Here is a 26744-nt window from a genome sequence, read left to right on the forward strand (position 1 = left end):
TCCAACACCACAGTTCATCAATTCTTCAGCACTCAGCCTGCTTCACAGTCCAATTCTCACATCCATACATGACCACAGGAAAAACCATAGCCTTGACTAAACGGACCTTTGTTGGCAAAGTAATGTCTCTGCTTTTGAATATGCTATCTAAGTTGGTCATAACTTTCCTTCCAAGGAGTAAGCATCTTTTAATTTCCTGGCTGCAGTCACCATCTGCAGTGATTTTGGAGCCCAGAAAAATAAAGTCTGACACTGTTTCCACTGTTTCCCCATCTAGTTCTCATGAAGTGATGGGACCAGATGCCATGATCTTCGTTTTCTGAATATTGAGCTTTAAGCCAACTTTTTCACTCTCCACTTTCACTTTCATCAAGAGGCTTTTTAGTTCCTCTTCGCTTTCTGCCATAAGGGTGGTGTCATCTGCATATCTGAGGTTATTGATATTTCTCCCGGCAATCTTGATTCCAGCTTGTGTTTCTTCCAGCCCAGCATTTCTCATGATGTACTCTGCATATAAGTTAAATAAGCAGGGTGACAATATACAGCCTTGACGTACTCCTTTTCCTATTTGGAACCAGTCTGTTGGTCCATGTCCAGTTCTAACTGTTGCTTCCTGACCTGCATACAGATTTTTCAAGAGGCAGATCAGGTGGTCTGGTATTCCCATCTCTTTCAGAATTTTCCACAGTTGATTGTGATCCACACAGTCAAAGGCTTTGGCATAGTCAATAAAGCAGAAATAGTTGCTTTTCTGGAACTCTCTTGCTTTTTCCATGATCCAGCAGATGTTGGCAATTTGATCTCTGGTTCCTCTGCCTTTTCTAAAACCAGTTTGAACATCAGGAAGTTCACAGTTTACGTATTGCTGAAGCTTGGCTTGGAGAATTTTGAGCATGACTTTACTAGCGTGTGAGATGAGTGCAGTTGTGCGGTAGGTAGTGTGAGCATTCTTTGGCATTGTCTTTCTTTGGGAGAGACGTTCAGTACCTTCATTTAAAACACACAAGGGACATAGGTTTACCTATGGCTGGTTCATGCAAATGTTTGGCAGAAACCAGTGCAATATTGTAAAGCAATTATCCTTCAGTTAAAGATAAATTTGGATATAAAAATCAACTGGTTATAAAATCAGCCCTTATAAAAACAGCCACCAAAAACCCCCAAATTTCAGAAGTGATGCCGTGTTCTTATCGCATCCTGTCAGGCGGTGCCTGTGGCTTGCGTAATATTGTGTAGCAGCTATACGTCAACAAAACTAGTCCATAATTAAGTTGATAAGTAAAATAAGGAAGCAAAGAGTAAAATGAAAGTCTATGTCTAAAAAAAATACGAACACTCCCCCAGGGGTCCCTGGGGGCCAGCTGATGTTAGTGTGACCCAGCGCAGCAGGAGGGAAGGGCTTCAGTGGCGGCGGGAGGAGTCAGGTCAGGACGGCCGTCTGACACTGAGTCATGATTGTGAGGACAGGTTACCAGGAAGATCAGGTTCTCTGAAGGTTTTAATGCACACGTATGCAGGCATGCGTCACGACCAGTCTGTTTTAAAGGACAATTCCTCATATCTCCACACATGGGTCTATTTTACAGCAACAGGTGGAACTGTGAGGCTCACCAGCTCATTTCTTGTGCTGAAATGAGTCAACAAGAAACGAGAGGCAATGGTCAAAGGACTTTCTGGAAGACCCGGCCCCCGTCCGTTCCTCCAGGCTTCTCCCCTGGGAAACCCCGAGGCAGCGCTTGGAATGATCACAGGCCTGGGTCAGTCCACTGAGGCAGCACAAGGTTGCTTGGTAATACAAAGATACCGAGTAGGTTGTGTTTGCGGGGCTGCAAAAGGGAAGCTCAGCCCAAAGGGATTTGATTACAATAATCCCCACAGCCATGAAATATGATCCTGTATCCTTCCATTCTAGAATTTTAACTGTAAGACGCAGGAGAAAGACTTTTTGGCATCACCGAGAGTTTCCAAGAGCCCTCCCTGGAACAGCGGTGTTTCTCCAAGGGTGTAGGACACCTTTTTAACTTGAGTAAAATAACAGCCTCTGTTTGTTTGTTCTCCCTTAAGATGTAGTTACTTCATTTTTCCCCCTGTCTGTTCAAAATCAATAAACAGGAAACCAGCTAGATTTAGTTCTTGTTGGGATGACTAGGCATTTAACTCCAGACTCGACCTTTGAGCGAATCTGAATTTGGTGAAGATCAGTGACAGAAGTGGCCTCAGGGTGTGTTTCTCCCTCTTCTGTGTCTTCTGTTGGGTTTCTCTCTGCTGACCTGGGAATGAGTGATTCCACTCGGCCCAAACCTGAAACCCCATCGGCCAGCCCTTCTGGGGGCGCGCATCCCACAGCCAACGGGTACTGTTACCTGTCTCTCGGGTTCCATAGAGCAGCCTGAAAAGGTGCTGATGGATGCGTGATGCTGAGCTGGGGGATCCCCTTACATGGGAATCTGTGGTTTCCCACACCGGAAGCTCTGTGCCCAGGTGGAACGGCCCCTTCTGAATGCAATTTTCAGTGAACCAAGATAAGCCCAAATAAACTTGGTGTGTTTTGTCTATTTGTTTATTTTTATTTACTTTGCTCTGAGAGGCTGTGGAGAGGAAGTAAAATAATGTATTAGAATTATGAAGACAGACCAACAGCCCTGAGTCAGAGAAGGAAAACATGAGCTTTCGCTCTGACAGATTTCAGAAGCAGGCAGAGGATTAGATCGAGAGCCCAATGTAAACCCAACCCAAATAAGAGCTACTTTTATTTTTAAAAAATCTTTGAATTTCAAAGTATCTTGGAATGTGTCCAATTCACGCATCTTGAACTGCGTCCGTAAGGAAAAAGATAACACAAATATAAATGGTCTGACTTTATCCTCCTGCCATTCCACTTAAAAGCATTTCCCTCTTTTTGGGCAATTTACCAACAATCTCAGACTATGAGAGTTACATACATGTGAACAATGGATCTCAGGTCTTATTATCTACATTACTCTTGGGTCGGTTTAGCCATAAAATCTTCTGCATGAATCAGAAATGTACAGGGATCATAATTAGCAACATGAAAAGCTTTTTTTTTTCTTTCCACCTTAAAGAGTTCCTAAGCACGTTATTAAGGAATTTGACTAAAGTTACAGCCGCAATTTGAGAGGTAGGGGGAAACCCTCTTAAGTTAACAGCATCAAGCCTGAGCTTCTGAGTTTCCAAAATGAACTCTTAAGAAGATAAGAATCTGTGTCTTTATGTCTTTGTTTTCTAAACAGTGAATCAGTCCTTCAAACGTTGTGACTCAGAATCTGCCAAGTTGTAGGATTCTGTCGGGGGATTTCACAAGTGCTGTTGAGCGCTTCCAGCACTGTGTATTAGGTCATCCTGAGGCGCTGGAATAACAAGGGTAGGTCCATGGGAGGATCAAACAGACGCAGATCTGAGTCCTGAATTAACACCTCCAGCTGTGTGGCCTTGGGGAATTTGCTTAATTTCACTGGGAATTAACTTGCTGTAAGAGAGATACCAATATCTGCCCTGCGAAGTTTTCAGGCTTATAGATAACACACGCATAAATATTTTTAAACCTAACTTAACTATGATGCAAAATTCATCTTGGCCATTTTCAGGGGACACTCAACTGCATGTATAAATGAAGACGCTGCTGTGGGGATGGCCCCCTGGCCTTGGATTCTACCAGAATATCCCAAGGAGCTCCAGAACTCAGCAAGCGGCAACCACTCAGATCCACACCATCTAAGGAGGTTTCCAGGGACAGCCATGCACAGTCATGTCTTAGAATGGTTTTTAAATATCCTTTTTGAAAGTCACATGTGTGAACGCAAGGGTTGGTTGCTATGTTTGCACTTCCATCAGAAACCTCCCTGAGGGAAAGAGGAGCCCGAGAAAGCACTGGGCTCTAGGTTTTGATGGACATCAGGACTGTCCTCCAGTCACTGCATCTGGGGTGTGTGTGTGTGTGTGTGTGTAGGTGGGGCTGGGGCCTGTGAGCGGAGAGTCCATGGGAACTCTGTGTTGTGTGTATGTGTGTGGGTGTACGTGTGTCAATGCTGGAAGGTGTGTGCGGTGGAAATGGGTGTGGAAGGTGGAGGGGGCATTACTTAGAAGGGTGGATGGGTTACATTCTGCCTTCAGGCAGCCTGAGCACAGGTTCTAATGGGACCACATATTCTCCTTTGTCAAATATGAACCAAAACTCAGACTAATGTGGGAACCGGGGTAGAAGCAGCTCTGGGGTACCCTGTCCCTCCAATCATCTCTCACATCATAAGAGAAGTGCCACAGGTGAGGTAGCGGCCAAAGATATTCTACAATCATTATAGATCATCAGAAACATGAATTCCTACGTGAAAATTGTAGTAGCTTGTTATTAGTCCTGGAGAAGCCCAGGGACGGGGCAGCCTGGTGGGCGGCCGTCTGTGGGGCCACGTGGAGTCGGACACGACTGAAGTGACTTAATAGCAGCAGCAGCAAGAATTCAATTAGGCTTCCCAGGTGGGAAGGAAACCCACATACATACATACAACACAGATTTCCCATGGACTCTCCACTCACAGGCCCCACCCCCAACTACACACACACACACACACACACACACACACACACACGCCCCAGGTGGAGTGACTGGAGCCCAATCAGTGGTAAAGAATATGCCTACAATGCAGGAGACACTGGTTTGATCCCTGGGTCAGGAAGATCCCCTGGAGAAGGAAGTGGCAACCCACTCCAGTATTCTTGCCTGGAAAATCCCATGGACAGAGGAGCCTGGTGGGCTACAGTCCGTGTGGTCACAAAGAGTCAGACATGACTTAGCAACTAAACAAAGAATTCAGTATCATGCTCTGCACATGGAGAAGCACATGCGTCATCTACATGGTGGGATTTGGTGATCTAGCATGGCAGGAAACCCCATGCAGATGTTTTTCCTGGAATATTCTTCAAGTGAACTGGCCAGCACTCACCTGGACTGTGTGCATGTTTTTCTTTTCTTTCTTTTTTTTTTTTTAGTTTGTTACCTTCATGATGGTATTAGTTTCCTACAGCCTCTGTAACAAAGTACCATAAACTGGAGAAAGTTATTTTCTCACAATTCTGGAGGCTGACAGTCTCAGATCAAGTTGCGGGCAGAGCTGGTTTCCTTGGAGGACTGCCTCCTTGGCATGTAGGAGGCCATCGTCTCCCTGCACCCTCACACGGCCGTCCCTCTACACACGTCTGTGTCCTGACCTCCTCTGCTTGTAAGGACACCAGTCTTGTTGGCTGAAGACCCACCTGAATGACCTTTACTAAGCATGCTCACCTCTTTAAAGACCCTGTCTCCAAACACAGTCACATTCTGAGGTGCTGCGGTCAGGACGGAACCTGTGAATGTGGGGGATACATGGAGCCCGTAGCACCTCCTTACCTGTGAGACAGGTTCTTCCCGTTGGGGCATGCAGAACGCTTGCTGGACCAGCTGTCTCCACTTTTGGATGCCAGAGACCTGGGCACATTTCTGATGCCCCTTGGGATGCTGCTGCCCTGACATTGTGATCTGAGAGCCCAAATTAAAACTACACCATCACTGGGGAGAAATGAGGCCACGTCTGTGGTCTATGGACCAGTGAAGCTTGACCTTGTTCCCACAGGGAAGATTTAAGGCAATTCTTTCTTCCCTGGTTTGTTTTTCCTCTCTCTAGATCTGCTTCTCACTTAGAACAAAAATCGATGTAGTTTTGTCCTAAAAATGAAAACACACACTTGAAATTACAAAGAATAATCCCAACGATTTTGGTAATCTGTCACCTGATGGCCATTAAAGTAAATTAATTAAAAAGTAAAGTAATTAAAAAGCAGAAGGAAATATTTTTCAGAAATCTAGATGGTAGCACTAAAGAAGCTTGAATGCCACGGACTCTACTGGAGTTGTGCTCCAAACCAGCTGCAGGAAATCATCACAGGGGCTTTAAAAGTGGTTATCCCTTATTTCTCCTTTTTCTAGCCCTTACACATAAGATGTTCTTTTTTATTGTATTTGTCCTACTGTTTTTGAAGGGACACATACTTGTATCCAGTGAGGACCAAGCAGAAAGCTGGTCTTAGAGATCTATAAATAATAGTTCAAGGTTGAGGGGAATATCAAGGCTGAAGGTCAGAGAAATACTAGCCTTGATCATTCCCCCAGTCTTGCTAAGAACAAAAATAAAAATATTTATCAATCATTTTCTTATAAAATTATTGTATAATAGATATTGTGAAGTAGAAAATAAGAATGTGTTTTTACAAAGAACAATGTATTGCTTTAAAATAAATAAAATTTTATCTTTTATAATCCCATAAGAGGTAATACATCCTTCCCTATTTCACTGTTTTCTAATCACTCTTAGGCTAGGATGTTAGTAGGCTTCAATCACTCAGCTATTTCAGAGCATCTCTGAGGATAAGAATGAGAAGTGGAAAGCATAAGCTTGTAGAAGAAACCACTGAGGATGGAGTGACAGGTCCAGTGCACAGATATGGGATGTTTCTTTAAATATCCATTTAAAAGGTAACTGCCTCAACCCACATTAGCTCTTTATGTTTACCCTTCATGAAAATAAGCCAGGAGTTAATATTGTTGGGTCACCTGAAGCCAGAAGTGCATTGCACACGCTGTTTAATTAGATCTACCCTGAAAACTTCAGAATGACTACAAAAGACCGCCCTGAGAAGCATGGGGGCTCAGTCGCTTCAGTTGTATCTGACGCTTTTGCCATCCCATGGACTGTAGCCTACCAGGCTCCTCTGTCCTTGGAATTCTCCACACAAGAGTACTGGAGTGGATTACCATTCCCTTCTCCAGGGGTCCTTCCCGACCCAGAGGTCTAACCTGCATCTCCTGCAGCTGGATTCTTTACCACTGAGCCACCTGGGAAGCCCATCTTGAGAAGACCAAATGCAAATTTTAAAGCTCTTGTCATCAGCCAGCTCCCTCTCCATGAAATGTTGTATGGATACAACCCCCAGTAAGCGGACAGGAGTTCGTCAGTAAACCCTATATGCTAATCGTGTCTGACTCTGTGCGACCCCATAGACAGCAGCCCGCTGGGCTCTGCTGTCCCCAGGACTCTCCAGGCAAGAACACTGGAGTGGGTTGCCATTTCCGAAGGGTCCTAATAACAGTGAAATGAATTCACCCTCTCCAACCCATCGCCTGGAGATGACAATTAGCCCTCCTGCAGTTCTGTGTGTCTCAAGGAATCCCGCTTATCTCAAGTTGCTAGCATCACTAAGATCAGCCAGGCAAGGAAAGCTTACAGTAAGGTTCAGTCTTTTCTATGACAAGCAATCTGTTTTTGTGCTTTTGATTAAAATTTAATAGAAATGTATTTCAGCGAGGCAAAGACTAGTTAAGGGCAGGTGAGGAAGATCAACACTGACTCCACACCAGACTAATCCCCCCATCCCTTCTCAGATTCCCTATTCTTCTGGACCAGGCAGGGTCTGAGAAAATGTGGCCTCGCTTGGGGCAGGAAGAACCTTTCCCCTCAACGTCCAAGCCCTGGGGGATGGAGCAATGACCTGGGAGTCGAGTCTCCTCCTACGTGGCTCACCAACGGCAACCAGAACTGCAGATACCACATTCCACGGGGGGAGGGGAGCTTTTTTAGCGTCCACCCTGCGCAGAAATCCACCCCGTGCACTTCAAGGAGGTCTAATTTGAGACTGACAGGCTGAGTGAGCCAAAGAAAACAAAGCGTCTGAGCTGGAAAATCCCAGTGTGAGCGCGGAGCTTCAGCCATCAGGAGGTTCCTCACCTCCTCACCGTGAGGACAGGGAGCTGTGGAGACCGCTGCATGGGACCCCCTGGGGCGGGCCAGGGCCTGCAAAAGGGCGCCAGCAGTCACGGCTCTGAGCCACCCCAGGGAGCGGGCTCTCCAAGGGCCCAGGGCTGGGCCTGGGTGGTGTGGAGGATGGTCTGCAAAACTGAAAAATAGCCCTTTGAGAAATGTTCTTTCCAAAGAAAGACTTAAGTTCAACACATTCATTTTCTTGCTGCTAAAACCTAACTTTATGAAATAACACACGCAATGTGTATCTGTGCATCTATGTGTGCTTCATATATAAGTATGTCAGTATAAATATGTATTTGTTCTTCTGACTTTGGCAAAATGGGCTATGATTGAAACTTTATAATAAAAAACAAAAGATGGGGAGATATAGTATGGGAAGAATAAGATAAATAAGAAATGGTCCAGGCCCAGAGAGGAGAGGATAGGGAAGGAGAGATTTTAGTCCATCTAGTGGACTCAAAACTCCCTTTTCTGAAGAAAGACAGGAGGGAGGGGAGAAGGCGTTTGAATTACAGTGACTGTGATTAGAGCCATGGGTTTCTGATTGTGGATCATATCAAGCCAAGGACCAAATGTCTGAACCTGATCACATATGTACTTTGCATACGCCTAGCCTTGTCTAACTTAACCTTGACTTGAGCCTGTGAACCCCATTGTCCTGAAACCAGACATGCAGCCTCAGAACTCAGCAAGCTCCAGCGCCCCTCGCTGCACAGGTGACTGCCCTGGCCCTTCCCCACCTCCCACCCCTGCTGTGCTGATCTCGCTTCTCCAGCGGTGCCTCACCCCAGCCTGCATGGTGGCTCCACAGCCCGGCGGCCCCTCTGCGTCCTCTGGCCCTCCTGGGGCGTGAGCCCTTCCTTCCTGGCTTGGGGCAGCCTCTGTCCGCAAGATATTTGTTCTGAGAACCAGGGTCTCCCAGAGTCTTACTCAATACCTGTTGATAAAGACCACTCAGCCTGGCTGGACACCCTTGTCCAGTCCCCCCACGCTGAGCCTTCTCGTGACCCTCCAGAAAGTGTGGAAACGCTGGCATCCGGCCAGCGTGGCGGGGACCCTGCAGGACGCTGAGTCTCCAGCTGGTGCTTTCTGGTCTCCTCTGGGTCCTGCCTGTGATGAACCTTCTTAAGATGCCTGTGTCCTCCGGGAACTGTGCTCCTCTCATCAAGGGATAAGGACTGTTTCCTTTGCATCTGCTCTTGTCTCTGTTGGTCTGTTGTCTTGTATTCAAGTGTCGCCTCATGCAGCCCTTCTGGATTCAGCACAGGAGGGCCAGAGGCAGGGGCAATGGCCACTTCTCAGCTCCTTCCTGTCCCTCTGAGCCCCAGTCTCTGACCAAACAGGGGTCGGTCTTCCTGGGAACCCACACTGCACACTTTCTCATCATGCGAATTCAAGCCGCTTGGAACTCATCTGTGAGTTCAGCAACACAAAGCCTCACCCTCAAAGACACACGGTTCTCAGAGTCCACTCCAGGAGTCAGGGGCTGTCATCATTCCAGACTGTACCCGCCATTCTCATAAGTCAAGAAGAGCTTCCCACTCACTGGGCAGGGGAGATGGAGAAAGTGTGCTTAAAAAAAAAAAACAAAACAAAAAACAAAAAACTGCCTTGAGACTCATATGGCCGCATGGGTCTCCTGTCTCTGTGGTCACTGCCCTACACCCTTACCATTCTAATCTGAATGTTTTCCATTAGGAAGGTGGTTCTTCCAGGATTCTTTTTCATTTCCCATCCCCATCTTTCCCAGACAGTCAGGTCAGCTTAGTACTTTCTGTCACAGAACACAAGTAAACCAGATTCACCAACTTCATTCTAAATTATCATTGCTTTACATCTCAAATCCAGAGAAAATGAGACCAATGGAAGTGTCTGTCTCTCTACATCTTTGTCTCTCTCTATATAGAGAAAGTCACTCATTTGTGTTCAACTCTTTGCAACCCATGGACTATGCCTGGAATTCTCCAGGCCAGAATGCTGGAGTGGGTAGACTTTTCCTTTGCAAGGGGATCTTCCCAACCCAGGAATCAAACCCAGATCTCCCTCATTGCAGGTGGATTCTCTACCAGCTGCGCCATCAGGGAAGCCCAAGAATACTGAAGTGGGTAGCCTATCCCTTCTCCAGGGAATCTTCCCAACCCAGGAATTGAACCAGGGTCTCTTGCATTGCAGGTGGATTCTTTATCAACTGAGCTATCAGGGAAGCTCTCTCTATATATACAGATATACAAAAATAAATTCTCTATAAATATACATAAGATATACATACACGTTTCATATTTCAGTTCAGTTCAGTCGCTCACTCATGTCTGACTCTTTGCGACCCCATGGATTGTACCACACAAGAGATGGGAATAACAGACCACCCGACCTGCCTCCCGAGAAATCTGTATGCAGGTCAAGAAACAACAGTTAGAACTGGACATGGAACAACAGACTGGTTCCAAATCGGGAAAGGAGTATGTCAAGTCTGTATATTGTAACCCTGCTCATTTAACTTATATGCAGAGTACATCATGAGAAATGCTGGGCTGGATGAAGTACAAACTGGAATCAAGATTGCCGGGAGAAATATCAATAACCTCAGATATGCAGATGACACCACACTTATGGCAGAAAGTGAAGAGGAACTAAAGAGCCTCTTGATGAAAGGTGGACAGAAAGGAGATCAAACTAGTCAGTCCTAAAGGAAATCAACCCTGAACATCCATTGGAAGGACTGAAGCTGAAGGTCCAATACTTTGGTACCTTATTCAAAGAGCTGACTCATTAGAAAAGAACCTGATGCTGGGAAAGAGTGAAAGAAAGAGGAAAAAAGGGTGATAGAGGATGAGACTGACATCACTGACTCAATGGACATGAGTTTGTGTGAGCTCCGAGAGACGGTGAAGGACAGGGAGGGCTGGCATGTTGCAGCCCCTGGGGTCACATAGAGTCAGATATGCCTTAGTGACTGAAACACAGCGGTGTTACACAGTATATTGCTTGTGGAAGAAATGGGCTTGGAGAAGGCAATTTGGTGGTAATCTCTTACAGATTTTGTTAAACCTTTGCCAGTCTGTATAGAGGAAATGGAAACCAGTATTAGTAGGGAAAATAATGTAAAATCAGAAGGAGAAATGGTCCATAGTCCTGTTGTGATAGCAGTTACATGATTGCATACATTTGTCAGGACACAGAGCTCTACACTGAAAGAACGCATTTTAGTTTTGTAAATAAAAAGTGAAAAAACGAGGAAGGATGTGAGAGAGGAAGGGGAAGAAAAAGAAAATACTTTGTGAGAACTCAGATTGACATTCATGGACACAGACAAGGTGAATTTCTGGGCTAGATCTTCTACTCTGAGCTCAGAGGAACACCCAAACCTTAACAAAGTTGGACAGGACTTATTTTTAAAGACCTTGAGGAAGGGAGATTCTGTCCCTTTCCTTGGTAACCCCTTCCAGCTGCAGAAGTGCCTTATATCTCAAATTATTACCTTATGATGGAGTTAAAGCCCATTTCTGCCCCTGTCTCCCTTTCACCCCCTGAAGACAGCAAGCAGCTGCCCTCATCCTCAGAGGAGCAGGCTCGCAGCCCTGAGCGTCATTCTCAGCATCTCGCCCTCACAATAAGCAGGCCCAGCTCCCCGGACCCCCTCTTAGAACCCTTGCCAACTCATTCATCACTGCTTGTGTTCTGGTGCAGAAAACCGAGCTCCAGCCTTCGGGAGAGGCCGTGTTCCGTGCAGAGAGGACGTTGCACTTGTGTGATTCAACCTGCCTTTCTCTGCAAGCCAACACCTGAACTTGTTACATCACACTCGCTCCATGTGCTGGACACACTCGTTGTTGAATTGCTCTAACAATCACCTCCTCTAGAACATGCCTTTTAACTGGTCACTGGAGTTTTCAGAGTGAACCTCTGTGCTTGGGGGTATTGCATGCTTCCCAACTGGCCACCTGTCATTTGAAAACTTGATGATAGCATCAGAAATACATGATTATCATGGTATTCAATGAGATCACATGGACGTCACTTCAACTGAGCTCAGAGCACACAGGCAGAGGACTTTAGCCAACAGGTAACTGTACAGACAAGGTCTCTATGTGAGGAGCTGTGAGGGTTAGAGAGCTCTTCAGAAAGTGAAAAGCCTTTATTTCCAGTAATGACATCTCTCTACTGTTTGGGTAATTGTGTGTGAGCCTGTGGGCTCCCCTGGTGGCTTAGTGGTAAAGAATCTGCCTTTTAATGCAGGAGACCTGGGTTCAATCCCTGAGTCGAGAAGATCCCCTAGAGAAGGAAATGGCAACCCACTCCAGTATTCTTGCCTGGAGAAGCCCATGGACAGAGGATCCTGGTGGCTGCAGTCGTTGGGGTCACAAAGAGTCGGACACGACTGAAGATGCTCATGCACATGTAAGCGTGTGATGTTTGTGGATGAGCATCTGTGTAATTATGTGTGAATGCACATATGTGTGTTTACACATGTGTGTGCTGCATTGGGAAGAGAAAACCTTTGTCAAGGATCTCAACCCAGAAAGTGTAGGTCTACTTGGTTCTTTGTAATGAAGCCCAGTGGCACTGCACTGGGGAAAGTTTAGGTGGAGAAGATCCTCACGGTGTTTCCGTTGTTGCTGCCGCTCCCACTGGCTGGCTTTGCTCTGCTTTCCTGATCCATCCTGGATGTGGAGATGGTCTGTGTCCACCTTCCTCTAGGACTCTCCATCTTCCTTCCAGACTCAGTCCTCCCTTGATGATGAGCTTTCCAACTGGTCCCAACTCTGAATAACTGTCTGCATTTGCTTTTCTCCCTGTTTAAGTCATCAGCAACACACAGCCCCCGTTCTCCAGGACTAGTGTCTGGTGGGGTTGGAGTGAATGGAGAGTCATCACTTGGTGAGACGTGAGGGGCTGGGATACACGCATGTACATGGAGCACACAGGTGAGGCTAAGGACCAGAGAAGCTGAAAATCTAAGGATGCGGGGGAGATGGCCAGTCGAGTGTAGGGACTGGAGAGGGGTAAGCAGTCAGAGTTCACAGTTGAGATTGGGAAAGCAAATTCAGTTCAGAAAATGAAGGGTCCTGTAACCCAAGTGGGAGCCTTCACACCTCTGCAGGTGAGGGTGGTCCATGTGAGGACATCAGCAGGGAAGGGATAATGTTGCAAGTAAATATCACCTTGGCCACACTGGCGGGAGCAGGGAGAAGCAGGGCTGGAGCCAGGAAGACCAGAGAGGCTGGTGCTGTGAGCCAGGTGAAAGGATGGGAGGAAGCTGAACTTGGGCAGTAAATGGGGAGAGAAGGTGGAGAGAAGGTGGAGAGAAGGAAACACATGTGAACAACTGGCAGCTGGAAGGGAGTCTGGGGAAGACTTATCTGGAGATCTACGAGAGAGTGAAGTGTGGTACGTTCCTCTTGGCCACTCTGAGTCCAAGGTGACTCTGCGTCACCAAAATGGAGATCAAGGGCCACTGGACCACTGGCCAGGTGGGATGCACGCCAGAACGGGCTTCCCTGTGTGCTTGTCTTTGTCGTGGTCCATGTATGACCCCGGCTGTTTCACCCCAAAGCTCTTATATTCCTCGTGGGCTATATTGCTTTTCTTCCAACATATAACATACACTCAGCATACAAGCTCTTTGCACACTTGATGTGCAAACACTGCACTGCACACTTTGCACACACTGCACTGATGCTTTACGTCCATCATTTCATCCAATATGCACTTTCACTAAGTTCTCCTTTCGGGACTCTGCCTTTTAGAGCTGGCATGTGTTGTTTTCTCATATTTTAAGTATAGTTTTTATTTTAGTTCTGAAACACCAACACTACTCACCTACCTAGTGAGCTGCTTTTTTTTTCTTTTTTACTGGAAGTATAGAGGGATATTTTTAATGGAAGGAGGGCTTCCCTGGTGGCACAGATAGTAAAATAAAGAAATCTACCTGCATTGCAGGAGACCCAGGTTCAATCTCTCCAGGGTCAAGAAGTTCCCCCAGAGAAGGGAATGGCAACCCACTTTCATATCCTTGCCTGGAGAATCCCATGGACAGAGGAGCCTGGCAGGCTACAGTCCATGGGGTCGCAAAGAGTCTGACACGACTAAGTGACTAACACTTTGACTTTTCAGGAAAGGTAGATATTGGTGAGTAATAAGAGTTCAGACCAAGCACAGTGAGCAGTGAAAAGCTCCGCTGCTGGAGGGGTGGTGCTGCCGGTGCCATGGAGCTGGAGCCACCCCAGGGCAAGGGGGGGTGGCATCTCCAAGTCTGCCCCCAGGACCACACATACATGATCCGCTCCATACAGGCTTCTGCTTAGAAAATCTAAGCAGCTTTTTGAGTACCAGCTCTGACAGACATGGCACCAAAAGGAGAAAGCCAATAATGAAAAGTATGTTTGAATCAACCCCACTTCAGCAAGCTTCTTAAAAAGTATATTTGAGGATGCTCAGGCTTATCTGCAGAATGAATCAGAGTCCAGCATGTTAAAGGGTGGGCTGAAGCCAACACTGAATGAAGGATGCTCACTCTCAGGGGCTCAAATACTAGTACACGGAAACCCTCAGGCACAGGGAAGCAGTCATAAAAGCTGCAAGCGTCTTTTCTCTCAGAAACCAGCACAACTCTCCGTGAAGAGGCACTCAGGTGAAGGAAAAAGTGGATTTCTGCTCTAGGTCTGTCTGTGTTCTCTTCTTTCTCCACCTCGCTCTGGCTTACCGAGCATCAGCCTTCATCCACACGCTGGTGGCTGGTTTTCCAGTTGTGAATCATCCTCTACATCTCAGGGGTGCACCCCAACCAACATTCGCTTCTTATGCAGAGACTTCTTCCAAGGTGGCTCTGGCTCCTGCTGCCCGTGATTTGCTCCTGCAGGTGCGGTGACAGACCCTCCGGACAGCTCCCAGCAAGGATGGGGGCTCGCATGGGGTCTGCCTGTTCCTCTCGGTGCCCTTTCTCTCTACTGAGTAGCTCTTTTGGCCCTGCTGGGCTGCACAAAGCTGTTCCTTCTGAAGAGCTTGGAGGTGATGTCAGAGGGGAAGTAAATGCTTCCAGATCCAGGCCTGATGAGAAATGTCTTTCTGGCTGAAGAGAAATCTTTGGCCTCTGATGCTTTCCTTTCATTCAAAGTCAGCACCTCACCTGTTCCTGACCCTGCATTTGTTTTGTGACGGCTAGTCTGAGCTCTTTCCAAGCTAAAATTTCTTTCCTGTCCCCCCCAACCCAACATCTCAATGAATGGCTCACATAACCTCATAGAGAGCAGGTTTAGCAAAAAAGCAGGTGACGTGCAGAGCAGGACCATCACTAGACTGGTGTCAGGAGAGGATCTTAGTTCTGATTCAGTTGGGGGGTGGGGGAGGAGCCCTGAGCTGGAATGCCGAACTCTTCTGAGTCCTTACCTTTCTCATCTTTCTAATAGAAAAAGTACATTAACTTTCCCACCCTGACTCTTTCTCCATCAAGAGACTCCAGCCAGTCAATGCACCACTGCCTCCTTTCTTCAATCCAACATCCAACATCCACAGTCTCCAGGCTTGAGGTGTTGGCCACAAGACAGGCTCCAGGCTAGGGTCACCAGCTGATCTTCAATCATGGGAGCCTGGCTGTCCTTTCCTATAAAGGAGCAGGGTTCTACTTCCTGACTCCTCCTGGAGTCCATCAGAGGCATGATGTGCTAACAAAGCACAGAAACAGTGGGAGAGGGACCGCCTTCTGGAATATTCCATGCATCTCAAGACCTCCTGTGTCACCTTAAAAAGGAGAGGATGCTCTCAGGAGGAGCAAAACCATGTTCAGGGCCACCCTGGAGAATGCAGCTTGACCCAGATTTAACCGGATTAAGAAAAGCAATAAGTCATGCCTTTCAAGATTCATTTCATTGTTACCCTTACTTTTAGGGTGTTTTCTACAAGTCAGGCATTGTGCTCAGCAGTATCAGCAGTATATGTATACCATTTCAGTTAAGCCTATGAGATAATTATGACTTTATTGTACTCTTTCTGTTCTCATTTTCAGAGTAGGAGCGGGGGGTGGGAGGCGGTGGTTAAAGCCAGGATAATGAATCCGGAGCTCAGCTGATGATGAGTCATCTCTAGACCAAGTTCGTCCTATATGCAAAGCCCTTCAAATGCCAGCATGTCAGTTTCCCCAGAAATTAGAAGACATTGCTAGTTTCCGAGTCCATTGAAAATAGGAAGGTAGTGATTTGATTCTTTTCTTTCATAGGACATAGGAAACTGGCACTCCAGCATGAGTACAGGAAAACCAAGAGCTGGTTTGGAACTCAGAGCTGTTTAGCAAGGTTCAGTGCTTCCGATTTTTCATCTGTGTGTCTTTCTTATTAATCTCAGGGTGTCTTCTCCAGGACCCTCTGTGCAGAAGTTGGTGAGCAGAATTGCTGCTCAGAATTGGTCAGGAGAAGCCCAACAAGGCAAGTGGGTCTGGATGACCAACTCAAGAGAAATGTCAATACAATAGAAAAGGATGAATGTATTTTATTAACAGTGAATGTTTTTAAGTGCAGAGTTGCTTTTAGACATTCAAGCCTGATCAATTAAAGCACAAATATAAGTAACACAGGACTGCTCCAGCCTCCCCTCACTTTATATCATCCCTGACAACTTGAGCTGGAGCCGGACAAGCCTGCTTTATATGGAAAAACTCACACACCAAAGCAGGATGCAGCAGAAAGAAGGTGGTTCATAAAGACCCAGGTTTTATTTATTTTTTTAATATAAATTTATTTATTTTAATTGGAGGTTAATTACTTTACAATATTGTATTGGTTTTACCATACATCAGCATGAATCCTCTACAGGTATACACATGTTGCCCAGGTTTTAAATCGTGCCAGCAGTTAAACAAGAAGTTACGATGAATGCCCTGCACTTGCACAGATGTTAGATCTGAAATGTCCTCTTGTCCTCTTCAGATGACCCTAAATTAAAGGGTGGAATGCTTGAATTTGAACAATGTTGGGCTTACCTGGTGGCTCAGATGGTAAAAAATCTGCCTGCGTTGCAGGAGACCTGGGTTTGATCCCTGGGTCAGGAAGATCCACTGGAGAAAGGAATGGTTACCCACTCTATAGTATTCTTTCCTGGAAAATTCCAACAGACAGAGGAGCCTGGAGAGCTACATCCCATCGGGTCTCAAAGACTCAGACACGACTGAATGCCTTTCGCTTCTTCAGTGCTTCGGGTTTTTCTGTCTGACTGTGTGTCTTTCTGATGCAAACGAAGATCCATAATGAGGGAGAGAGAGACACCCACTCAGCAGACAGAGGCCAAGGGCATCTTCAACTCCTCAGATCACGGTTAGCTATGTATTGTATGGTTCCCAGAGCAAAGAGCCCAAGATCTCTGTTACCTGTAGCTCTGCCGCCTTCAAGCCAAACAACCGCCTCAGGCTGCACAGGGACTCAGGGACAATAGGACGCCAGCTGCCACCACTCTGCAAGAACTCTTCAGTCAGCTTCTCTGGCTGAGGTCTCTGAGCAGCATCCTTGGGTCTCTGACTCAAGAGCAGCTGTCTTGATCCTCTCTCCATTGAGTGGACAATAGAGATGGAGGTCAGACCCTCAGGCTGGAGTTTGGAGACATGTGGTAATGTCTTTATTTTTGCCCTGATAAGAGGTATTGGCTTTCTGAGATATCCTAACAATTATTTTAGTATACTGAATATTTGCTGATTGATCATTATCTTCATTTTTCAATAAGACAGGATATTTTCTTAATACCAGTTTCTGGAATCATTTGTTGTTGTCCAGTTGCCAAGTCATGATTCACTCTTTGTGACCCATGAACTTCAGCAAGCCAGGTTTCCCTGTCCCTCACTGGCTCCCGGAATTTACCCAAGTTCATGTCCATTGAATTGGTGATGCTATCTAACCATCTCATTCTCTGTTGCCCCCTTCTCATCCTGCCTTCAATCTTTTCCAGCATCAGGGTCTTTTCCAATGAGTCAGCTCTTTGCCTCAGGTGACCAAAGGATTTGAACATCAGCATCAGTCCTCCCAAGGAATATTCAGGATTGATTTCCATTAAGATTCACTGGTTTGGTCTCCTTGCAGTCCAAGGGACTCTCAAGAGTCTTCTCCAACACCACAGTTCAAAAGCATCAATTCTCTGATACTCTACCTTCTTTACGGTCCAGCTCTCACATCCATACATGACCACTGGAAAAACCATAACTTTGATAAGATGGATCTTTGCTGGCAAAGTGATGTCTCTGCTTTGGAGTATGTTGTTTGGGTTTGTCATAGCTTTCCTGCCAAGAGGCAATCCGGAATCATTAATGGACTCAAATACGGTCATGGTGGCCTCCTCAAAGGGCCTTCCATGTCTGTCTTTGCTCACTCAGCCTGGAGCAGAAGCTCAGATGCAGAAGGAAGGAGACCTCCCGAAGGCTACATGCTGGGTCACAGTGCAGTGCTCTGGCCCACGCCCTCTGTGCAAAGGACTGAAAAGCAGTGCATCATACCTGCATGGACCCGTGCTCCAGACTATGACAGAGAACACCTGTCAGAGAAAAGCGATGGAGATGTCCACGGCAGTCCAGTGGTTAAGAATCCTCCTGCCAATGTGGGGGACACAGATTGGACCCCTGGTCTGGGAAGATGCCATGAGCTTCTGCATGACTAAGCCTGCATACCCCTGTGAAGAGCAGCCCCCACTCACCGCAAGTAGGAAAACCTGTGAGCAGCAAAGACCCAGTGCAGCCAAAAATAAAAAATAAATACATATTTTAAAAAAAAAGGAAAAAGTGATGGAAGAACATCAGGACCATCCCCTGCCCTTAATATAAATTAAACATACAGTGAACTAAATTCTAGATCATGGCTCATCTCTGGGTCCAGAGATGTAAAATGCTGCAGGGACTGTGAACATGAGACTTAGCCACAAAGAGTTCTTCAAGAGTCAAGCAAGTGTTGATATGAAGAGAGAAAAATCCTTCAATTTGCTCTAAGTTCCTGCTCTCCAAAAAACCGCAGAAAAGATAGTCTGACATTCTCTCACAAAATATCAGAAATGCTGGGTGAGTATGAGATGCTCAAGGTCAACTAAGAGGAAAAGGAAGAGTCTCCTAAGATTTTTCCAGCCTCTGTGGACCTTGGTGTGAATCCAGGGATCTGCGTTTGATGGGCTCAGGGCCCCTGGCTAAGGCTGAGCTCCTCGAGGGCACCCTGACCCAGCAGAATCTGACCAGGTGGACGTGGCACTCAGTCATCCCCAGGGGCTGGGCAGGAGTCCCTAAGTGCTCGCTCAGGAGTACCTGGAGACTTCCAGGTTAAACACGTTCTTACACTGAAAAGTAATGATGTTGACCGTTAACTGTTACCTGCAAGTCCATACTCTTTTATTTCAGGAAATAAGTAGGAGAAATTCCTTTTCTCCAGCACTTTTGCCCTAACATCAGACTCTCATCTCTTCTATAGAAAGGTTGCTTTCTTCCTTTAGACTCTGCTGTACTAGAACACTTTTCTGTAACAGTTGAGCAGAGGTAAAATGAAGATCGTATGGCATTCTGGGCTCCAAATCAAATGGGAAAAGTCCTTCCCCCTCACTCTTTCCAGATTCTACTCTGCACACCGGAAACAGGAGGAAAGGAAAAGGAAGAAGAAAAATCCAAAGATTAACACAGCAATTATGATGGTCATGCAGCAGTTACCATTTATCCCAGAGACACCAGGAATTGTGCTAAGAGTTTTATATTTCTTCTTCATTTAGTTCTCACAGAGAACCTGTGGCTGAGCATTATATTACCCAATTTAAAAATCAATGTGTTGAGAAAGTGAACAAGTTAATGACTGACCCACCACCACAGATACAGGAAAGTCTGGAATCAGAATTCAAATCATGTGCCTGTGCCTACTGCATGGTCTGCCCTCAGCAAGAAACAAGGGGGATTTCATGGCAGGTTCACAACCAAAGCCGCCAGAATGACAGTTATCTGGACTCTAATTCTTCTGGACTATTCAATTATTCGAATAGTCATCTTCTAAATAGCAGGTTTAGAGTTTGAAACATGCACGATGGTTTGTGCTTGCTAGGATAACTAGTTGTTGTAAAATATAAGTGAGATTAAGGAGTCCAAGTTGTTAATTCATCCATTAAAACCCATCATTAGGTTCCTCCTTCTCCCTTCACTGAACATGCGAACATAGAGGCAAGGATCTGGGCCCCAAGAAAGTCCATGATGTTTTCAGGTCAGTTCAGTTACTCAGTCGTCTGCGACTCTTTGCAACCCTATGGACTGCAGCACTCTAGGCCTCCCTGTTGATCACAAACTCCTGGAGCTTGCTCAAACTCATGTCCTTTGAGTCAGTGATGCCATCCAACCATCTCATCCTCTGCCATCCCCTTCTCCTCCTACCTTCAGTCTTTCCCAATATCAGGATCTTTTCGAATGAGTCAGTTCTTTGCATCAGGTGGCCAAGGTATTGGAGTTTCAGCATTAGTCCTTCCAATGAATATTCAGGGCTGATTTCCTTTAGGATGGACTTGTTTGATATTCTTGCAGTTCAAGGGACTCTTAAGAGTCTTCTCCAACACCACAGTTCAAAACCATCAATTTTTCAGGGCTCAGGTTTCTTGAAGGTCCAACCCTCACATCCATACATAACTACTGCAAAAACCATAGTTTTGACTAGACAGACCTTTGTCAGCAAAATAATGTCTCTGCTTTTTAATATGCTCTCTAGCTTTGTCATAGCTTTTTTCCATGGAGCAAGTCTCTTTTAGTTTCATGGCTTCAGTCACCATCTGCAGCGATTTTGGAGCCCCCCAAAAATAAAGTCTGCCACTGTTTCCACTATTTTCCCATCTATTTGCCATGAAGTGATGGCACTGGATGCAATGATCTTAGTTTTCTGAATGCTGAGCTTTAAGCCAACTTTTTCACTCTTTCACTTTCATCAAAAGACTCTTTAGTTCCTCCTCACTTTCTGCCATAAGGGTGGTGTCATCTGCATATCTGAGGTTATTGATATTTCTCCTGGAAAGCTTGATTCTAGTTTATGCTTCATCCAGCCTGTTCTTTTGCCTGATGTACTCTGCATATAAGTTAAATAAGCAGGGTGACAATAGACAGACTTGACGTACTCCTTTCCCAAATTGAAACCAGAATGTTGTTACATGTCCAGTTCTAACTGTTGCTTCTTGACCTGCATACAGATTTCTCAGAAGGCAGGTCAGGTGGTGTGGTATTCCCATTTCTTGAAGAATTTCCCACAGTTTGTTCTGATCCACAGTCAAGGCTTTGGCATAGTCAATAAAGTAGAAATAGATGTTTTTCTGGAACGCTGTTGCTTTCTCGATGATCCAAGGGATGTTGGCAATTTGATTTTTTGTTTCTCTGCTGTGTCTAAATCCAGTTTGAACATCTGAAAGTTCATGGTTCATGTTCTTTTGAAGCCTGACTTGGAGAATGTTGAGAATTATTTTGCTAGCTTGTGAGATGAGTGCAATTGTGTGGTAGTTTGAACATTCCTTGACATTGCCTTTCTTTGGGATTGGAAATGAAAACTGACCTTTTCCAGTCCTGTGGCCACTGCTGAGTTTTCAAAATTTGCTGGCATATTGAGTGCAACACTTTTACAGCATTATCTTTTAGGATTTGAAATAACTCAGCTGGAATTCCATCACCTTCACTAGCTTTGTTCGTAGTGATGCTTCCTAAGGCCCACTTGACTTTGCACTCCAGGATGTCTGGCCCTAGGTAGGTGATCACACCAGCGTGGTTATCTGGGTCACGAAGATCTTTTTTGTACAGTTCTTCTGTGTATTCTTGCCACCTCTTCTTAATATCTTTTGCTTCTGTTAGGTCCATATAGTTTCTGTCCTTTATTGTGCCCATCTTTGCATGAAATGTTCCCTTGGTATCTCTAATTTTCCTGTAGAGATCTTTAATCTTTTCCATTCTATTGTTTTCCTCTATTTCTTTGCACTGATCACTGTGGAAGGCTCTTTTTTTAAATCTCTCCTTGCGATTCTTTGGAATCTGCATTCAACTGAATACATTTTTGCTTTTCTCCTTTTCCTTTAGCTTTTCTTCTTTTCTCAGCTATTTGTAAGGCCTCCTCAGATAACCATTTTTCTTTTTTGGATTTCTTTTTCTTGAGGATGGTCTTGATCACTGACTCCTGTACAATGTCAGGAAACTCTGTCCATAGTTCTTCAGGCACTCTGTCTCTAATCCCTTGAATCTATTTGTCATTTCCAGGATTTGTATAAAGGGATTTGATTCAAGTCATACCTCAACAGTCTAGTGATTTTCCTTACTTTCTTCAATTTAAGTCTGAATTTGTCTATAAGAAGTTCATGATCTGAGCCGCAGTCAGCTCCCAGTCTTCTTTTTGTCGATTGTGAAGAGCTTGCCCATCTTTGGCTGCAAAGAATGTAATCAGTCTGATTTCTGTATTGACCATCTGGTAATGCCCATGAGTAGAGTCTTCTATTGTGTTGTTGGAAAAGCATGTTTGCTATGACCAATGCATTCTCTTGGCAAAACTCTGTTAGCCTTTGCCCTGCTTCATTTTGTACTCCAAGGCCAAATTTGCCTGTTACTCCAGATATCTCTTGACTTCCTACTTTTGCATTCCAGTCCCCTATGATGAAAAGGACATCTCTTTTGGGTGTTAGTTCTAGGAGGTCTTGTAGGTCTTCATAGAACCATTCAACTTCAGCTTCTTCAGCATTACTGGTTGGGGCATAGACTTGGATTAGTGTGATACTGAATGGTTTCCTTTGGAAACTAACAGAGATCATCCTGTCATTTTTGAGATTATACCCAAGAACTGCATTTCAGAGTCCTTTTTTGAGTATGAGGGCTACTCCCTTTCTTCAAATGGTTCCTGCCCCTGGTAGTAGATATAATGGTCATCTGATTTAAATTTGCCCTTTCCAGTCCATTTTAGTTCACTGATTCCTAAAATGTTGATGTTAGCTCTTGCCATCTCCTGTTTGACCACTTCCAATTTACTTTGATTCATAGACCTACATACCAGGTTCCTATGCAGTATTGTTCTTACAGCATCAGACTTTACTTCCATCACTAGTCACATCAACAACTGGACCTTGTTTTTGCTTTGGCTCCGTCTCTCTCCATTCTTTCTGGAATTATTTCTCTACTCTTCTCCAGTAGCATATTGGGCACCTACCGACCTGGGGAGTTCTCTTTCAGTGTCCTATCCTTTTGCCTTTTCATATTGTTCTTGGGGTTCTCAAGGCAAGAAGACTGGAGTGGTTTGCCATTCCCTTCTCCAGTGGATCACCTTCTGTCAGACCTCTCCACCGTGTCCTGTCCATCTTCGGTGTCCCTACACAGCATGGCTCATAGTTTCACTGAGTTAGACAAGGCTGTGGTCCATGTGATCAGTTTGATTGGTTTTCTGTGATTGTGGTTTTCATTCTGTCTGCCCTCTGACATATATGGGTAAGAGGCTTATAGAAGTTTCCTGATGGGAGAGACTGACTGGAAGAAACTGGGTCTTGTTCTGATGGGCAGGGCTATGCTCAGTAAATCTTTAATCCAATTTTCTTTTGATGGGTAGGGCTGTGTTCCCTCTGTTGTTTGACTCGAGGCCAAACTATGGTGGAGGTAATGAAGAAAATGGCAACCTCCTTCAAAAAGTCCCATGCACACAGTGCCACACTCTGTCCCCAGCCCTGCAGCTGGCCACTGCTGACCCACGCATCCGGCCGAGACTCTTGGACATTCACAGGCAAGTCTGGGTCAGTCTCATGTGGAGTCACTGCTCCTTTCTCCTGGGTTCTGGTCACACAACATTTTATTTTTGTGTCCTCCGAGAGTCTGTTTCCCCAGTACTTTGTAAGTTCTGGAGGCTCTATGGTGGGGTTAATGGCGATCACCTCCAAGAGGGCATATGCAGCACCCAGGTCTGCTGCACCCAGAGCCCCTGTCCCTGTGGCAGGCCACTGCTGACCTGTACCTCTCCAGAAGACAAACACTCAAAGGCAGGTCTGGTTCAGTCTCTGTGGGGTCTCCAGGTGTGCACCATGTTCACCCAAGATGGATGGAAACCTATAAATGAGACATTTGTAAGCAAAAGTGAAAAACAAAAATGAAGTAAAACAAAACAAAGCAGAAAGTCCACCATGTCTACACCACATTGGCTGTGACACCCTACTGACAGGAGCATTTTAAGAGGTCCAAGGCTCACAGCCAGTGGGTGTAGGAGGGCATAACAAATAGCAAAACCATGAGCTCCTTTGATCTGACTTCACCTTACCTGCATTGATAGCATCGGCAAGTCTTCATAAGGAAACGATCAGGTCCTCTCTGCCCTAAATCTGTGAAGGTTCCATTTTGTGCTTTAAAAAAAGTCAAATCACCAAATTCCGGATAGCCCTTGAAAAGATGAATTGGGTCTGCGCTGACAGGTAGGGCGTCCCTCACCTGAAGGGGTTTGACCTCCCGGCAGGAGACACTAGTTCACAGGGCTGGAAGGGCAGGCAGTCCCCCACACAGGCCCTCCTGGCCACCATTATATCCGTTCATTCATGAAAACCAGGTGTTTGTAAGAAAACACGTCAAAATCTACGTGTGCCTGCGTCAGGCTGGTGTGATGTAGAATCGCTGGGTGCTCACTTCCTATTAGTGGTGATGAAATACACCTAGCACATTAGTGTCAGGCTCATAAGACAAATTCTGTAGCTGGCTCTAGGGCCGTGAATAGGCAAAAGAATTGATCAAAAGCACTCTGTGGCATTGCCCACTCATGGGAAACTCTGCTCATCTTGCAAGATCTGGAAGCTCCCATCCACTCCACAGGCCCCTGAGTTACCTGGGTCACCTGCATGCTCACCTCACAGCAGAAGGGACCCCTGTCAGAAACACAAATAGGAAAATGGGAGACACATGTGCTGACCACTTTGTAGAAAACCAGGAAGGAACAATTGAGGGGCGCTTTATGAAAACATGATTCCCATTAGGAACTCAGAAATAGCAGGACAGGTTGACATGTGTACAGGGAAGAGGGGCTGAGACTCAGGCCAGCGATCTGGCAAATGGGCTGTAATTGGATGCCCCGTGTCACTGGTGGAGGGGGAGGGGGGTAACACCACTCTCTGAGGAGGGGGTCACATTTTGCTTCAGAAGGGGTGGGTGTCTGGGGGATTTGCTCAGCCTGAAGGAACAGCATCCTCACAGTATTTGGGTGCAGCGGGCACATTGCCTGCATCACAGGATCTCCCTGAGTCCTCAGCTGACTTGCCTCATGGGGTCTCTGTTGGCCACTGACTCATGCTAGTCAGGTTTTCAGGACCCTGGATAAGGCCTTGTGGGCTCCCACACTCAGCTTCCAGATAGAGTCAATGGATGCCCCCCAGGTCATAACCCCAGGAGTAGAGGGGAGAGGGGGCATCACCCAGTTGTGGTCACCTTCTCACCATCCAGGTTCGTAGCAAGTCCAAGTTAGCAGATAAGGTTTCACTCGGAAGCTCCTGGGACTGGAGGCCTTTCTTGCAATATAGTCCCAACAGCACCTTCACAGGTTACCAGAAAGTATGTTAGTCATTCAGTAGTGTCTGACTCTTTGTGATCCAATGGACTGTGTCCTGCCAGGCTTCTCTGTCCATGGGATTCCCCAGGCCAGAATACTGGAGTGGGCTGTCGTTTCCTTTTCCAGGGGATCTTCCAGAGCCAGGGATTTGAACCTGGATCTCCTGCATTGCAGGTGGATTCTTTACCATTTGAGCCATCAGGGAAGCTTGACCAACTGCCACAGACCACCAGTCCAGCCCTAAAATCCTGAATGATGGAAGCAGAGGATTAGGGGAGACCCTCTCCTCCAAGGAGCTCTTGGCTGCCCTGCAAGCAGCACCAGGCTCTGTGGTTCAGCCACTCAGTCGTGTCTGACTCTTTGTGACCCCGTGAACTGCACCACCTCAGACCTCCCTGTTCTTCACTGTCTTCTAGAGTCTACTCAGATTCATGTCCAGTGAGTTGGTGATGCCATCCAACCATCTCATCCTCTGAAATCCCCTTCTCCTCCTGCCCTCAATCTTTTCCAGCATTAGGGTCTTTTCCAATGAATCAGTTTCACATGAGGTAACCAAAGTATTGGAGCTTCAGCTTCAACATCAGTCCTTCCAATGCATATTCGGGGTTAATTTCCTTTAGGATTGACTGGCCTGATCTCCTTATTATCCAAGGGACTCTCAAGAGTCTTCTTCAGCACCACAGGTCAAAAGCATTAATTCTTCGGCACTCAGCCTTCTTTATGGTCCAACTCTCACATCCATGCATGACTACTGCAAAAATCATAGCTTTGACAGACATTTGTTGGCAAAGTGATGGCCCTGCTCTTTAATATGCTGTCTGGGTTTGTTATCTTCCAAGGAGCAAGTGTTTTTTAATTGCATGGCTGCAGTTGCTGTCCGTGGTGATTTTGGAGCCCAAGGAAATAAAGTCTGTCACTGTTTCAATTTGTTCCCCATCTATTTTCCATGAAGTGATGGGACCAGATGCCATGATCTTAGTTTTTCTGAAGCATGTCAGCAGGAAGCTTTGTCAGGCCTCCATTAAAGCTCCTGGATCACCTCTAACTGGGGCATCAGGACTGTGGATACAAAACTAAGATACACTTTTAAACAGCACTCCCCAAACAGATGATCTGCTCTAAGCAGCTTGCTATTGTAAATGGCAAATGTGTTCTTTTCAAAAGAGCATAAAGTTATAAGAATAGAAAGGCTTCAGAACTTGGCACTCAACTGCACATGTTTGGAGCAGGGTAGGGAGAGGATGTGGGGGTTGTCCACTCTATCCCATCTGGAAATGTTAGCTCTGTAGCCCTGGGGTAGCTCTCAAGTTGCCCGCATTTCTGCTTTCATAAGAGAGAGGAAGATAATTATCCTAAAGATATTGCTGGTCTCAATTTCCAGCTCGAGATTTAGGAGCAGCTGTATACTGATGGTGCTGATCAGCCA

At 45.9% G+C, this 26744-nt stretch overlaps 1 long non-coding RNA gene across 1 annotated transcript; it reads left to right on the forward strand.

Moving 5' to 3' along the window:
* Positions 1-1453: 1453 nt before the first annotated feature.
* On the forward strand, positions 1454-2120 carry LOC123330615. Its single transcript, XR_006546641.1, has 2 exons — positions 1454-1807; positions 1913-2120. It is a non-coding gene; the product is annotated as an uncharacterized LOC123330615 (long non-coding RNA).
* The last annotated feature ends 24624 nt before the right edge of the window (positions 2121-26744 follow it).

Source organism: Bubalus bubalis, chromosome 19, assembly GCF_019923935.1.
Source record: "Bubalus bubalis isolate 160015118507 breed Murrah chromosome 19, NDDB_SH_1, whole genome shotgun sequence".
NCBI lineage: Eukaryota > Metazoa > Chordata > Mammalia > Artiodactyla > Bovidae > Bubalus > Bubalus bubalis.